Source organism: Prionailurus bengalensis, chromosome C2, assembly GCF_016509475.1.
Source record: "Prionailurus bengalensis isolate Pbe53 chromosome C2, Fcat_Pben_1.1_paternal_pri, whole genome shotgun sequence".
Lineage (NCBI taxonomy): Eukaryota > Metazoa > Chordata > Mammalia > Carnivora > Felidae > Prionailurus > Prionailurus bengalensis.
The window spans coordinates 100,515,898-100,532,747 of NC_057350.1; the positions used below are offsets into that span (position 1 = coordinate 100,515,898).

Sequence of the window (16,850 nt, forward strand, 5' to 3'; positions counted from 1 at the left end):
CTAACAATGAAACTCTTAGAGAAATAGGCACATTGTACATTTAAATGGTTTTGAGTAAATTGTTCTATATGTTTTATACATTCCTTTATACATTCAAACAACTACCAAGTTTTTATACAGTACTTAGTATATACCAAGGAATTTGCAAGGTACTGAGAATACAAATACAAACATAAACAAAATTATGCCCATTTTATAAATCCAAATGCAAAGGGTGACACAAGAAAATCAACTTAAACTACAATAAAGTATTTACTCTAAAAGCATGCCCCCACTTTTTTTTCTCTGATGCCCTCGCTCATGCTGGCCTGTTCAGATGTTTTAACTGAAGCAATCAGTGAGTACAATACTCACTTCAAGGCTACTGTTTATTTGAGTGGTATCAAAGGGAGAAGAAATAGAAATAGGAGTAAGCACCTGTCTTCTATTTTCACATCCTTGCTTCAAAAGTGATATATTCTCGGGGCGCCTGGGTGGCGCAGTCGGTTAAGCGTCCGACTTCAGCCAGGTCACGATCTCGCGGTCGGGGAGTTCGAGCCCCGCGTCAGGCTCTGGGCTGACGTCTCGGAGCCTGGAGCCTGTTTCCGATTCTGTGTCTCCCTCTCTCTCTGCCCCTCCCCCGTTCATGCTCTGTCTCTCTCTGTCCCAAAAATAAATAAACGTTGAAAAAAAAAAAAAAAAGAACTAGCTTTCTCTGTAAAAAAAAAAAAAGTGATATATTCTTGCAATATGGCCATCCTTCCTCAAGATCATTGTGACTGCCCATAAATGTGCTTACGTTTCCTCTTGTATTTTGGCGTGGCTGCTTCCGGAAATCCTCCAGTGACTGGTGTCATAACAGAAATGGGCATTTCTTGCTTTTGTAAGACCAAGTGCAAAGAGTGGCACTGATCCTTACTAGCACTGCAATGTTATTGTGCTTCTGGAGACAGAGTATGATTAGCAACAGACATAAAAATATTTTCTGGTCATTTATATGTATAAACCATAAAGTTGAGAATGATAATTCACCACATCCTTTCCTTACATTACCTCATGTGATTTTTCACAAAATTGAATAAAATAGACAAAACAGAAGTACATGTTCTCTGCTGAAGGCTCTTCATGTCTTATCTATATCTAGTAATAAAATTACACATCCATAAGTTAATAACTACTGCATAAAAATAAGCTAGATATGTATAATCTACTTGTAGAAGAATACTTTGCAAGGTCTACAAATAGGTCACCCTTTCATATTATATTTCTTGGTATTTGTAGTACTAATTCATGCTTTATTTCACGTTGCTTATTTAAACAGAGCCAGAAATTTGACATCAGAGGAATGATTGATGACACAGAGAAGTAAAGTGCCATCTGATGGGTTTAAGGAAGAAATCAAAGGTAGAACCATAGCTTGGAGGCAGTAAATTATCTTAAGTTTTCTCGCGGCCCCCAAAATAAGCTTCTCCATGTTTAAGACTATACTCTGAATAAATTTCCTTTATATGGTTAAATGATTCTGTGAATGTAATCACCAAATATGAACAGACTGAAAAACAATATTAAGATGCAGACGGTACTCAGACATGGTAAGATTAATTATTAGTTGCCTGATTATATTTAGTAACTGCAGTCATGCCCCAGCAATCCAGCCCTCCGCTAAACGTCAGACTCTTTCGGCAACAAGTGCACACTCCAGCTGCACAGCAAAGGTGAGTCTCAGCAGTTTACAATTTCTGCATTGCGGCTTTGACTCTATTTCTCCTTACTCTCTCCAAAAATAATAAGATTTAAATACTGGTATTTGAAAAGTCATCCTGAGGTGATAAAAATAGTTGCTCTTAAAAAAAGGCAGAAAGAGATCTATGGAAATATTGCAGAGATGATGAAGGGAAAGAAGATACAGGAGACAGAAGTTGGGGGTGGGAGGACCTGAGGAGACATTACCCTGGGAATGAAGGCAGGATCTTCCTGGGGAGGGGCCACCGTTGCTCTTTTTTAACTCTTGTCTCAGAAGTCGCTGTATGACTCCAAAATGTGCTCCTGTAAGGATTAAAATTATTTTATAAGAAGCTTGTTTTTAATTAAACATATTATGTGTAAATTAGAAAAGTTTTCAATTACGGAAGTGAAGAAAGCAAAAGGTTACAATTTCCCGCCTCAGAAATATAGTAGCGTAACTATTTTATTTTATACCACATAAATCTCTCTCCTTTTTCCATCGTAGGTCTCTCTGAGTATTTTTGCAGCCAGTGTCTCTGAGTACTTACACACACACACACACACACACACACACACACACACACGTGCGCGCGCACACTCACACATACATTTGTTCCAGAATCATTGAAAAACAATGTTAGTCTATACTACCAAACTCAACCTTGAGGATTCTCAGGAGGGATTTACACCTCACTACAAGTATCTTCCCTTCCTGAAAGTTTTTCTTATGCTTGTAACTCCCCAACAATTGCACTCTTTAGGGCAGTTCCCCAAATCGCTTCCCTCTCCTTAGCTTGTTCACCTCACCCACCTTAAAATCTCCTTGCTTCAGCTTCTTTAAACTGCAACTTCTTGTTTTGTTTTTCTTTTTTTGCCCTTAACTTATTTTGCCATGAAGTTTGTATCATTTAAAAAATATCAACTGGGTAGCTTTTCCTCTTTCCAATTCCCTAAACCAGTTAACACGCGCTAAGATCTCATTAGATCACCTGAGCGTGAGGTCCATGGTGGAACTGTTTCACCGCTATTTATTTAAATTTGACTCTCTATCTGGGTATATATACATAATGATTATAGGATTATAGGAACAATAATTTTGCATTACAGAAAACTGGAAAACATAGAGAAACAAATATTTAGAAGTAAATATTATATATACTCACTACACAGCTGCAACCACCATTAATATCTTAATGCACATCCTTTCAAATCTTTCTCTGTATATGTATGTGTGTGTGCACTACCACAATGGGATGCATTTCATAATGTTCTGTGACCCACTTCTTTTAATCAAGGACTTTCACCACAGTTTTTCTCATCTAATGTAACACCCAATAATTATTCAGATTTTCAAAAATGACCCCCCAAATAACCTTTCTGATATTCAAACCCATTTTTATCTGTGCCACACACTGTGTCTGATTATGTCCTTTATGTGTTGTCCAATCTTACATAATAGAACGCTTCTTCACTGTTTGGTTGAAATTACCAGGCCCAAATATTCCACTTTCTGGAGTTGTCTGGTTATTTCACTGTGATATAATTTATTTTCTCATTATTTTCTTTATTTCATATAAAGTATAAGTCATATCTTAAAGCTTGGTGATAAAATATTTAATTTAAAAATTTTTATGTACACTAGATGCTGTTCTATGCCAGATGTTCCATTGATCCCACTATCCATGATGCTAAATTTGACCCCCTGCCTAAATAATGAAATTCTGAACATAATTCAGGTTTCTTGGGAATATCAAACATCCAGTTCTCCATCAATCATATACCTAATGATTTTAATATCAATTGTTAATTGTTGCCTGACTCAATATTTCCACCAGGGTTTGTCAAATTTTTGCTTCCAGCATATTATTCCTTCTATGTTTATTAGTTGTCTTTTTTTAAGTTAGCCTTGCCCCTCGATAACAGAGCTATTCAGTTGTGTTCTATTTATCACACTGCTGATTGAATTCACTTATATCAACAGCCAGAGGATTTTCATAGATTTTATAGGACAGTTTAGGGTAAAGGATATCCTTTTATTTGTTTGTTAGTTGCAAATAACACTGAAATAACTCAGAAAAAAATAAGAGGCACATATGTGTACATGCATATATATTATCATATACATATATGTGAAGAAAGAATGATATTGAAATGGGTCAAAATATTAACATGTGAATCTGGGTAAAGGTATCTGAGACTTCTTTAAACAGTTTTGAAACTTTTTCATTCATTTGAAATTACATCTAAGTAAAGGTTACATTTCAGAAAACTAATAAACAAGAAAATCATAGCAATAAGCAAATGAATTAAACATAATAATATTTTATCAAGTGAAATGGGAAAATAAATAACAATCCATTTTCTTTGAGCATTAGAAAAGAAACATTTTCTTAATGTGCATTGGAAATTTAAATTGATAATACTTTGTAAAGGTAGTTGGTCATATATGTCTTAGCCATAAACTGTAAATTACTTTTGAACAATTTGGATTTAGGTAATTATTCCATGAAAAACAATAGATGTATAAAGATATTTGCAATTATTATGTCCATTTTTATATTACTATCCATGATAAATTTAAAACAATCTACCTTTATAATGAAAATGAGTTAGTAACATTATAGTAAAACCATAAAACCAGTTAAAATATAGGCAATAAAATTAAGCTGAAAAGAAATATATGATAGCAGTTATATGAAAGCCTACTACAAAATATTATATTTGACACATTTCCAAGTTAGCGTAAAGTTAAAGATATAATTGCACATGAGTAGATAGGAGGAAAAAGCTAAACTGTACATATGATAGACTAACAATTTCCTGAGGAACCCAACCCTGGAACCCTGCCTCTTACAGTGTGGTCTGTGAACTTCCCTAGTCAACCCCACAGAGGAGGCTAATTTAGAAGATCCCACCGCTGATCTTCTAAAGCCAAAGCCCAAGTACGTGGTCCAGGAATCTGGATCTTCAAAGAGCACTTGGATTGATTCTGTGGCATGTTAATGTACAGTTTTTCTGAAAGTAGAACTCCAAGATGAATCAAATGTTTGGCAAGAGTATATTGAAGCCAGTTCAATAACTTAGATGATAAACAAGGAAAAGTGCCACTTCTTTTCCCTTTTTTCATGTTTAGAACAATGAGTTTCTCTTTCTTTGTTTAAGCCCTGTGTGATTTAGTTTCAGAGTGTGTTTCCTTAGAGTCTAGTGTTCTAGACTCTAACCAAATTGTTGGTGCCTACAAATCTCTATCCAGAACTCCTTTATACAAACTACCTGTATACCCATATAAATAGCACAGGGTTACTTCAGACTCCCCTTCATCCAGTCTTCCTTAACTCCAAAAGATCTCTGTTGTAGCTCTAATTGTTGCCACTGCCTGCAGGCACTTCCATATTTGCTACCTCCACACTCTTAAATAATTTTATTGTTTGCAGGGCTAGGCCCACTTCTAAAATTTGTCCAAAAATCCACTTTTAAGCACCTTCCACACCCAGGTATTTGAAGGTACTGTCTCTTGGCTCCAGAGACTTGCTCAGATTTATTCTGATTAAGATTTCCCTTTTTTTTTTTTTTTTTGCCAGAAGGTGGGAATTTTTTTTTTTTTTTTTTTTTTTTTGAGAGAAAGAGAGAGAGAGAGCACCAGTGGGCAAGGGACAGAAGAAATCTTAACCAGACTCCATGTCCAGAGTGGTCTCCATCTCAGCACTGTGAGATCATGACTCTAAGATCATGACTTGAGCTGAAATCACGAGTCAGACATTTAAGGGACTGAGCCACCCAGGAGCCCCTGGAAACCTATTCTTATTTAAAAGTCTGTGGAGGCTCTCAGAAGATTGCAAAAAAAATAATTTATTTTGTAGTAGTCATTTTCAGTTATTCCAACTCTGGGAAAGTAAATTAAGAAAATAAGCAAAAGTTACATCTAAATATCCATATACAAATATGTCAATTGTAATAGTGTTTACATAAAAAATACTAGAAAATAGTTTTATTACCTGTATGATTTTTGTCAAGTTTCCTAAAACTTTCATGGCTAAATTTCCACAACTGTAAAATAGGGATAATAACTGTCCTATTTAAAAGGTGTTTTTATTTTTTATTTTATTTTTTATTTTATTTTATTTTTTTTAACGTTTATTTATTTTTGGGACAGAGAGAGACAGAGCATGAACGGGGGAGGGGCAGAGAGAGAGGGAGACACAGAATCGGAAACAGGCTCCAGGCTCTGAGCCATCAGCCCAGAGCCCGACGCGGGGCTCGAACTCACGGACCGCGAGATCGTGACCTGGCTGAAGTCGGACGCTTAACCGACTGCGCCACCCAGGCGCTCCAAAAAAGGTGTTTTTAAATTTTAAATGAGTTAATATATTTAAAGTTATTGGAACAATGTTTGCAAGCAGTAGTTATTAGCTAAAATTATTATAATAAATATAACAAATGTGCAATAAATTATGGTACATTCACTATAATATATCACTCGGTCATTAAAATATTTTAATAAAAAATAATATCATGATAAATTTTTAAAAGGAAACAAATTATGATAACCTATTTGACTACTGCTATATATAACTCTATAATTATGTATACATTTTTTAGAATAAAATACATCACATGATTTTTTCCATCTCTGTGATATGTAAAATGTAAAAATATCCTTTCTGTAATCCATATTTTCTTTAGAGAAGGCATTATTCTTGTCAAAAAAACCAAAGTATTAACAAAAGATTAGGGCATTTTGTGGCATCAGTATGCCTAAGGAAGACTAACGTGTAATATGGGATTAGGATTCCCCACTCTTTCAAATCTCCTTGAATGCTGCTCTCTAGAAAACAACCAGCTCAGTGGTACCTAATTTACAATGAAAACTTAAAGGCAAAAAGCCACCATGATAGACTAACTGAAAATGAGCATAGAGTCAAGACCACAATGGTTGTCTGGCCTGAGCTTCAGCATATGTGGCTGCCAAATCTGAGCAGTGTCCTATGATATTTCAGCAGCATCACTTACAAGGCATACTCAACAGATAACAGCATGAGCCCCGCTTAGGGTGAGCTCAGCCCCCTTTGGGTGAACGGGAGCGCTGCATGGGGTGAATACAAGCTCTGCTTCAGGTGAGCCCTGCTTCTCTCTCTCTCTCTCTCTCTGCTCCTCCTGGGATTCTCTCCCTCTCTCTGTCCCTCACTCACTTGTGCCCTCTCTCTCTCAAAAACAAAACAAAACAAAAGCAAAACAAAAAACAACAACAACAACAAAACACAACTCACTGCCTTTGACCTACATGGTCGGCTGGATATATGTAAAAGAAAAAAAAAATAATGATATCACAGAAGTAAAACAGCTGTTGAGCTGTTCTTGGGGTAGGGTCCCCTCCCTAAGGAGAGAAAAAAGAGGAGAGAAAAGAAAAAAGAAAAAAAACTTCAAGGTAACCTGGGTATGCGCCTACGTGACAACATCCCTCATGACCTTGTAAACTGCGACTACTTAATCAGCCTACACGTTTGTGTGTGTTACCATGTATGGGAGACAAAGAAATAGAAAATGTAAAAAAAAAAAAAAAAAAAACTATGCCCTGGGACGTTCGGGGCTCAGTTCTTCAGGTGTGAACCTAACTGAGCAGTAATGGCAGGAATAAAGTTGCTTCCTGGAAAGAAAGGCCTCGGTGTCACCACTCTCTGTGCGAGAATCCTGCTACATTACCTGGGGGCTCCTGTCCAGGATTCAGAGATGGTGTGTTTCCACCTCCTTTGCCACAGAGGATATGACCTCAGGGCACCGGGAGAGGCAGCTCACCTGGTGCCAGTGGACCACTTGATCTGCAGGAGACTATCCCTCCTGGTGCACCGGGGTGAGGACCCCGTGTGCACCAACAGAACCTGTGAGGCCCAGGAACCAGCTTAAGGAGCACTGCCCGTCAGACTGGTAAGAATCAGGGTTTGTTTTGGCAGACCTGTCCCTAAGAGACAGAAGGGGAGCCTGATCACCTCCCAGAGTTGCCCTAGTAGTCCCACAAGGGACGAGGAATGAAGCTGCAACTCTAAGGCACTGGGCACTGGGTAGCAGGTTGGAGTCGCCTTGTGACTGTGTGTGGGGACTTGTCTCTCCTTCATTTCCTGGGTCAATGACAATTGTAATTAGAGCCAACAGTCTCTGGTTATTCTACCTTAGAAAGGGCACTTTAAGGAATATTCCTAAGCAGCTGCCGAAACTCCCTTTGTTTTGGGGAAATTCCCTATCTTCTCTGGACTGACATGGACTACCTAATTCCACTAATGGAAAACAAACCAAAACAAAAGAAACCTGGAGTCGGCTCCTCTGTCTGAGTTGACAAGATTTAAAACAGGGGATTCTCTTTCTCTACCTTCTGTTGGCACCTCTCCTCTTCTGCCCTCCCTTCCCCTGCTCCTTTACTGCACCACCTGGTGGGGGCAGCCTGCATAACTGGCTCCTCAATGCCTCAGGCACTGTCAACTCCTCCTCCCACCCTAGAGGTCGTGAAGCAAAGACCACACACTTCAGATTTCCCCACTGATGCCCCAGGTAAAAATAGACAATGGGCAACAAATTGATTAACTTTTAAATGGACGCAGATGGAACATATTTGGTACTTAAGTGGAGTTAAGTTTGTTGGTCTTTATATATCTTTAGAGTTATCAGCATTAAATATATAAAACTTTTTTCTACCTAAGGTTTTCTAAAGGTCAAATAAGCTCTTGTTAACTCTGTTGTAATCTGTTAGCAAAAAGGTGACTTAAAATGATGGTTAATTTTGTCTGTCTCAAAGTTTTCATGAGTAATTGTTAAGACAGCTTTCAAAGTCTTTGGTAACCCAAAATGTTAAATGTTTCCTTGCATGATAAATTAAGACTGAATTCATTGGATATCTAACGAGATAAGAGGCTAAAGCACTAATTACAAGATGTACGTTTGTGCTTCTGACTTGCTGCAGAGAAACTAATGATATATGGATCTATGGGAAAACATATGCTTAATGGATTTATAAGTTTGCCATCTAAAAAAATTCTGATGTAACATAGAGTTCACTATTGATTGCTACTTAGTTTTCACTGGAGACTTAGGTTTATAAGAGTTAAAATTCTGCTAAATGTAGTTAAAATGTAGTTAAAACTGATAAAATTTAAAAAAAGCAACTGTACGTAGAAATGTAGGAGATATGAAAGAAATAAGAAATGGAAATATATTTTTGTTGAAGGTAAAAGAAAGTAATTTTGTCCTAAATGAGACTGGTTATTTGGAGAGAAATGGCTTGGGACAAAATCTAAATGCAAAGAAAAGTTGTAGAAGGTTCATGAAGGAAAATCTTTAAAAATAAGTTTTATGTGTGGTCAGGACAGATTAAGGTTAAAATAAATGGATTTTAAAAGTACACTGGGTTAAGATTAAAATTCCTCCTGATTTGATCCAAAGGCTGCGAAAATGATCGTAATACCCTTGGTGCCTGCCTCCAAATCCTCCACGTTTGTGTTGTTCCTGTTTAGCAGAGTAATGGATGCCTCTGCCATATGAGTGATGAGTGATAAATGAAGGGCTTTTGCTAAGATACATAGGAGTCATTTTACTAAAGTTAGCCCACTGTATGCCAAAAATGGGTATCCACATGGCTGAAACATATTTATGCGGGCATTGTTGAAAAAAGAAGTGAAATAGACCTTGATGTTGGCCCCTTAACCTCCTTCCTCAATGGCCAGTGAGCAATATGTAAGTTACTGTTGGGTCAAAGTAAAATTAGCGCATCCTACGATAGCCAGGAAAGTCTTGCTTGATCACAGTCCATTCCCCCAAGATCCTGCAGGCAGGAAACGGAGGGGTAAGAGAAAAATAGGAAAGACCAGGTCAGCTCTCCGAGATAGGGTCAAGCCAGGTTAAGAATGACTACTCCCAGCACCTCAGGAGACTGACAGGGCTTTTGGCTGCCAGTCGCATAGCCAGCCAGAAACCTCATCTCCTGGCCAGCTATAGGAAACTGAGAGAAGAGCCAGCTTTCTTCCTTTTTCCTATAGATGGGTAATTCCCCAACCAAGGCCATTATTCCTTTGGAATGCATTATGACTCATTTTCTTTTGCACAAAGGCTTGGCCCCAATACATATTGGAATAGGGGACCTGGCTGCCAGGGGGAAATTTCACTGACAATACTGTTCTACAATTGGACTTGTTTTGCAAATATGAAGGGAAATGGGGAGAATTCCCCCATGTTCATGGTTTTGGGGCCTTAATAAAAGAAATCAAGATATATGTAAGCAATGTAAGGTGGATCCTGATTTAATGGCAACCCTTTCTGAAGTCCAGCAATCAGGAGGGGAAACAATTAAGGACCCCTTACCTGTATCCAAACCAGACCTAGAGAAGGAGGAAGGGAAAGGAAGGGAAATCTTCCACCTCAACCTCCTCCTCCTCGGGTCCTGGGTCTATATTTAAAAACAAAACACAATTCTGTGCCCCGCCACCCACCTTATCCAGACCATCCCCGTAATGTAACAAACATGTTTCCCTTACAATAAGCTAAAATGCCAGAAGAAAAACCTTTACATTACAAGGCTTAAGACAGATAAAAGAAGATCTAGGTAAATTTTCTGATCAGACAAGTATATAAATGCTTTTCAGAATATTATGTATGTTTTTGAGTTGACCTGGAAAGATACAATGCTTTTGTTAAATCAGACTCTTAATGAGACAGATGTTTTGAAAAAATAAATAAATAAATAAATAAATAAATAAGGAAATCTAAGATTTAACCCTTAAATTATGCTAAATTAGCCACTATTTTACAAACACAAAGTGAGAGCCCAAGGGCCTTCCTGGAGAGGTTGTGGGAGGCTGTCATTAAATATGTGGCTATCTTCCCTGACACCCGTAAAGCTGAGATGATTTTAAAGGACAAATTTGTCACTCAATCAGCCCTAGATATTCAGAGAAAATGCAAAAATTGGCTGTTGGCCTTGAAGGGACCCTAGAGGAGCTCTTATGAGCTGCCAGTTGGGTATATTACAACCAAGATCAAGAGGAGGAAAAAAAAAAATACAGAAAAGGAGGCTTAAAAAAAAAAATCTGAGGCCTTAGTTGTGGCCTTATGTACTATGTCAGACCAGACTTCCCAAGGTCCTGGCACCAGGTGCCATTTATATGGCCGTTCGGAGCACTAAAATGAGAATGTCCTCAGAGGGGACAACCAAAATGAAAACCCCATAAGCCATGTCCCTTATGTGGAGACAATCACTGGATATCTGAATGCCCTCGGGGACCTCTATCTGTGAGGGTTCCGATAACCAATGTCCCTGGAAAGGGACTAACTGGGGCCTAGGGCTCTTCACTGTGGCTCCCCTAAACCGTCTATCAGAAACCCAGAGCCTCAGGGAACTCTAAATACAGAAGGAAAACTGGTTGATTTCTTTCTTAACACCAGAGCTACCCTTTTTGTCCTCCTTTCCACTCCAGGCCAGCTATCCAAATGCAGCATAACAATTAGAGGCATCTCTGGAAAACTTCTAACTAAATTTTTCTCTCAGCCCCTGGGATGTATATGGGAAAACCTAGGTTTTTTTTCTCATTCTTTCCTGATAATGCCAGAGAGCCTTACTCCTTTGCTAGAAATGGACATTGCTACTAACTCCAGGACAGAATAAACAATGATGTGAGTTTTGGGAAATTACTAGATATTTTAGGCTGTAGATACCAGGGTTCAGGAAAATAGTTTGCCTGCCATATCAATTATTAAAGGAGACTCAATCCGACCTACTCTCCCCACCCCCCCAAAAAAAAAAACAAAAAAAAAAAAACTGGGGTTTGACTACTAGACACTGTCTCCAGCCCTTGGAATGGTTACAAACATAGCAGGGCAATTATTATTACCAAGCTCACAGGGCTAAAAGATCATTAAAACACAGCATCGAGCCTTTCATTTAGGGAGAGACAAAACTTACCAAATGGCCCAAAGGATGTTTACTGAAAGTAGTATCAGACTGTGAGGTCAACCACAAACTTGCTCTCCCAGGCAATCAAGAAACTGGAGGGTCTCCAGAAAAGACTGACAATTAGGTTTCAATACTTTTACTAATTGGGTAAAGACCTTCCCCTTCAAGACAGAAAAGGCACAAAAAGTAATAAAAATCCTGCTTTATAAAATAATTCCCAGGTTTGGCTTACCTAAAAATTTACCAATTAATAATGGTAAATAGCTGCCTCGACTCTTTCTCTAGGAGAACGCCTTGCTCTTGGAAAAGTTTTATACCTCAAAATAAAGCAAACTGTCAGCCCATACTCAGGAAATCTCTAAATAACACCTCACAAGCATTAGATGCTTTGATTTTTTTTTTAAATTAAGTTAGGACCAAACTCTTAAAAATAGAACCACCATTAATTACTTACTGCTCCTGCTTCTCCATCACCTGGGTTATGAGAGATTCCCTGATATATGTTTACATAGCCAGGGGCTCTCCTAGATTGTTGGACAGGTTTGGAAACTATATACATTATCTTAAGATGCCATCTTGTTGGTCAATATAATCTTTACTTTGTTTTTCTCTTTGTGTCTCCTAACATTTATGCTCTCTTATGCCTGCCAGCCTTCCTATAAAACCATACTGTGGGCCACTTGACTGACCCTTGGGAAGACTCTAACTGCTATACCCTACACTGCCCCTTATCAGCTTGCAGAAGCCAGAGCGGTTATCATCCCTTTTTCCTAACAGCAGTTACAGGCCCTATTTCAGGGGAGAAATACATAGGGAAAGGGTTAACATTAGGCAGGGAGAGATAAGGGACCTTCAGGGAGGCAGACTGCAACTGCAGGTGGGAGGCTAAAGCAGATGGGGTTCTCCCCTTATAAAATCCTTTGTGGGCACCAAGGGCATAAGGCAGGGGGATCTAAGTGACACAGGCAATGTAACCCTAAGACAACAGATGCGGGCCCTTGGCTTTACCTTAACCACCTTACACCACTGAGTCAGGGAGCGATAACATATGAATCTGACCACAGACACTCACCCCTTTAAACCAGGAGATGCAATATGGATAAAGGAGTGAAATAACCAAACCCTAAAACCCCTCTGGAGGGGCCCATTCACTGCCATTTTGTCCACCCCTACTGCAGTAAAGGTGGCCAAAGTGGGTCCCTGGATTCACTACAGCAGAGTGAAGCTGCCCTCTCGAAACTGGGAGTGTATTCCTGATTCATCAACGCTGTGCAAGCTGACCATAGGAAGAAGCAATCTGCAACTCCCCAGGCTCCAACAGACTGGAGTCCTGCTAATCTACGTATGGCAAAAGCTTGAGGAATCCACGATCTGGCGAAACGAAAGACTGTCCTTATTTTCTATATCTGTTTCCTTACTTTGATGCACTGTCACGCTTTAGTTCTCACTATTATTGTGATTCTTGCTCTACTCTTTGCCATAAGATTGGCCGAGGCTGCCTGGCCAGCTGGAAATGTGGTGAGAGGTTTCTGTTGACACTCACCTTCCTTTTGTGGAAAGGATACTTCATTGGCACTGACATGGGGCAACAATGGCCATTAGAGCCTAGAAAATTAGGTCCCCACAAACCTTATAGTAAAACAAAACACCCCAGTCCTACTACTGGGGTTTGGCTTCTCAAGAGCTCAATTATTGGGAAAAAACTGTCTTGAGTAGTGGGGAAAAAGTTCATTGTTGTCTCTGTTAAAAACTTAACATGCCTATGCCAAAGATTTTATAACTCAACTACCCGAAAAACCCAATTGTCGGGGGGGACCCCAGATCACCTTGAGCCAGATCCCCACCCCTTCTCTAACTTGTCTCATCTCTGAGAGGCCTGAGACAATGTCACAGCCATCAAATGGCAGGTCCAGGTGGACTATACTAGATCTGTGGAAGGACATCCTATATAGTACTTCCCTCAGTCTGGTCAGGGTCATATGTGCTGGAAACTATTCGTCCATCTTTCTTCCTGCTCCCACCTGACAGAGGGAAATATTTGGGAGTCCAAGTGTATAGGGACAGGGAGACTTAAAGGAAGCAGTGTGCCTTACAAATTGGCAATTAAAAAGATGATAAATGGCCTCCTGAGCATATAATCCAGTATTATGGCCCTGCCAACTGGGCAGAGGATGGGTCCTGGGGCTGCTGCACTCCCATTTACATGCTAAACCACATAATCAGACTGCAAGCAGTTGTAGAAATTATAACCAATGAAACTGCCAGAGCTCTTAACTTACTAGCCACGTGGCAAACCAAAGTGCACAAGGCCATCTATCAAAATCGCTTGGCCTTAGATTACCTGCTTTGCTTCTGAGGGAGGTGTTTGTGGAAAACTTAACCTGAGCAACTGCTGCCTACAGAGAGATGATGAGGGAAAAGTCACAGAGGACATCACAGATCAAATGGGAAAGGTTGCTCAAGTCCCAGTCCAGACCTGGAATGGTTGGAAACCCGGGGAATTATTTAGAGGATGGTTTTCAACTCTCAGGGGATTCAAAACCTTCGTGGGAATTACCCTTCTAATTTGGGGAGGGTGCTTAATCTTACCCTGCTTAGCTCCCTTGATTGTACAGTCTGTCTCCAGTCTCACTGAGGCCATGATTTAAAAAGGATGGCCATTCATGTAATAATGCTATAAAAATATAAACCTCTAAACCAAGATGATGCTCTTTGACCCAAATTAGAGGGTTTTGAGCATCAAAGGGGGGAATGTGGTAGGGTGCCCTCCCTAAGGAGAGAAAAAAAAGAGAGAAAAGAAAAAAAAAATTCAAGGTAACCTGGCTATGTGCCTACTTCACAACAACCCTCATGACCTTGTAAACTGAGACTACTTAATTTTGTGTGTGTTACCATATATGGGAGACAAAGAAATAGAAAACGTATTTTAAAAAAACAAAAAAAACTATGCCACGGGATGTTCCTTCGGGGCTCAGTTCTTCTGGTATGAACCCAACTGAGCAGTGCTGACAGGAATAAAGTTGCTTCCTGGAAAGAAAAGTCTCTGTGAGGACTCTGCGAGATTCCTGCTACATTGTATGTTGAGCCACAATGGAAGAAACCTTCAAATAAAACAGGAGGAAGAAATGCACTGAAATAATGCATCAGATAATGTAGGATAGCTGAGAAATCAAAGAAAACAAACTAAAGGGGCAGTGGCTAAAGATGCTTCACTGAAGTGAAAATACTGAACTGAGGAAAAATTGCCAGGTTTTGTAGTCAGCTGATGCTGCTAGTCAGCCAACGCAAACATGTGTTCAAAATAAAAATCTGCTTGCAACAGATTATTTTATTGTTTGGCTTCTTGTTTACCAGATGAAAATGAAATATGTGTATCCATGTGCTATATTTTACCTGGTGGTGAATGGATAGTAGGAGTGTGCAAAATGCTCTGCCGAATTCGCTAATATCAAAAACATCCCTTGACAATTGCAGGATTTGAGAATAAGTCATGCTGGTCCAGAAAACAGTGCAACAGAGCTGTGTTGGAGAGAGTTTTGACATTTGCATACCAAATCACATTTATTAAACCAATGAATGCTCTTTCGCCAGAATGACTACATTTTAAACAGAAATGCCATCACTTTACAAAGCATTGCTTAATTGTCAGTGTACTCCCTTTTAAAAAGCCCTCCTTCCTTTTAGATAGACCGTGTATTTTGTAACTTTTTTTGTGACTAGGTAATCATTATATAAACTACATTCTAAATGCATTAGGGATGATAGTTATTGGGAATTTTTTATGTCATAAATACCTCCTGGGTAGCAATTTTTGCAGAAAAGATCATTTTTAAGACCAAAATTGCTGTTATCTTAGAAACGGTTACCGTGACATGACATCAGGCAAATCAAAGTTAAAATTTTTATTCCAACAACTACTAGCGGTAGGATATATAACAAGTTTCTTATCTTTGTAAGCCTTAGCTTCTTCATTGAGAAATATGACTAGTGATATTTAACTTATATATTTTTTGGAATAAAATAAAATAATTTATGTAACTGTCTATTATAATGACTGGAACAAGATAGTATGCATAACAAATGACAGCTCTTATGTTTGCATGTTTGATATTTCAGCACAATATTAAAAACAAAAATGGGTTTATCTATAAGTACATGCCTACTGATTAGTCCTCAGTGAGCCCAATAGTGAGAGATTTAAAAGTTAAAACTCATTTGCAACAGATAAAGAAATAACTGCACTGAGAAAGAGGCATTAAAGTTTATTTTTTTCATTTTCCTAAATATATATTTCAAGGAAGATAAAAGCCCGAAAGTTATAAATACATCCCTGGGAATTCATACTCTTCCAGCTGATAAATGTGTCTTTTTAAGAGTTTGGTGAAGATTGTTCATTGTATTTTTGTTTTGACGAGAAAATTGTTGCTTCTCATCACACTTGACTGCTTGCAGGGCCCCTGAATAGGAAATTACCAATGCTGAGATTTGTATAACTTAAAGAAAGTATCGGGGCACAGTTCTTGAAAGGACATAACTAATAGAGACATACATTCAGTTAGTATAAGTAATCTTTTGATTTGCATAGTTTTATCTACAGAGTAATTATTTTGTTTCCTATTTCCTCTTTTGCACTCCTTCATAACTACATGCAAGGCACAGATTGAAGGTACAAAGAATTTCAATACCACACTTCTTCAGGACAATGTGCACGTCTTTAAATCTTAAAATAAGCACAAAAATTTCATATTCTATAAAAGAGGAAAAACACTTAAAAGTTCTGGTAGTGTTTAAAAAGGAAAACACGTGCATTTTCTGTTCAATATCAGCTTCTGTTAGTTAAAGCAGCTTCTCTTTTTTTCCCCTCACTCTGAAACTAGCGCCTGCAATTCGTAAAGAATCTAGTGATACTTTTGTAAATGAATCAGTATTGCATTCGTACCATTAGCCTCTGAACAGATGTCAGAGTGTAAAGATTGGCTGCCTCTAGATCAAGTTGCTGCTGCCAACTCTCGCGAGCTTTGTCAGTAACAGTTGATTGTAATGTCAGTGCAGTCCAATTTACAGGCTGGAGCAGCAGCTGCATTCTGCATTTCCCTGAAGTATTCCATGACTTCCACTCCTTGCAAACTTTATCATCTTTTGTTGCAGTGAGTCAGGTAAGCTGCTCAGAATTTACGTGTTCGTGTAGAGATGCAACTTGCGGTGAACCTCATTC

At 38.7% G+C, this 16,850-nt stretch overlaps 1 protein-coding gene across 1 annotated transcript in view; it reads left to right on the forward strand.

Moving 5' to 3' along the window:
* Positions 1-16,655: 16,655 nt before the first annotated feature.
* Positions 16,656-16,850, forward strand: part of BCHE (butyrylcholinesterase) — a 68,854-nt gene continuing 68,659 nt past the window's right edge. The window contains exon 1 of the mRNA XM_043594975.1: positions 16,656-16,791. The gene's annotated coding sequence lies outside the window, so the exon portion shown is untranslated. The remainder of the gene's footprint in view (positions 16,792-16,850) is intronic.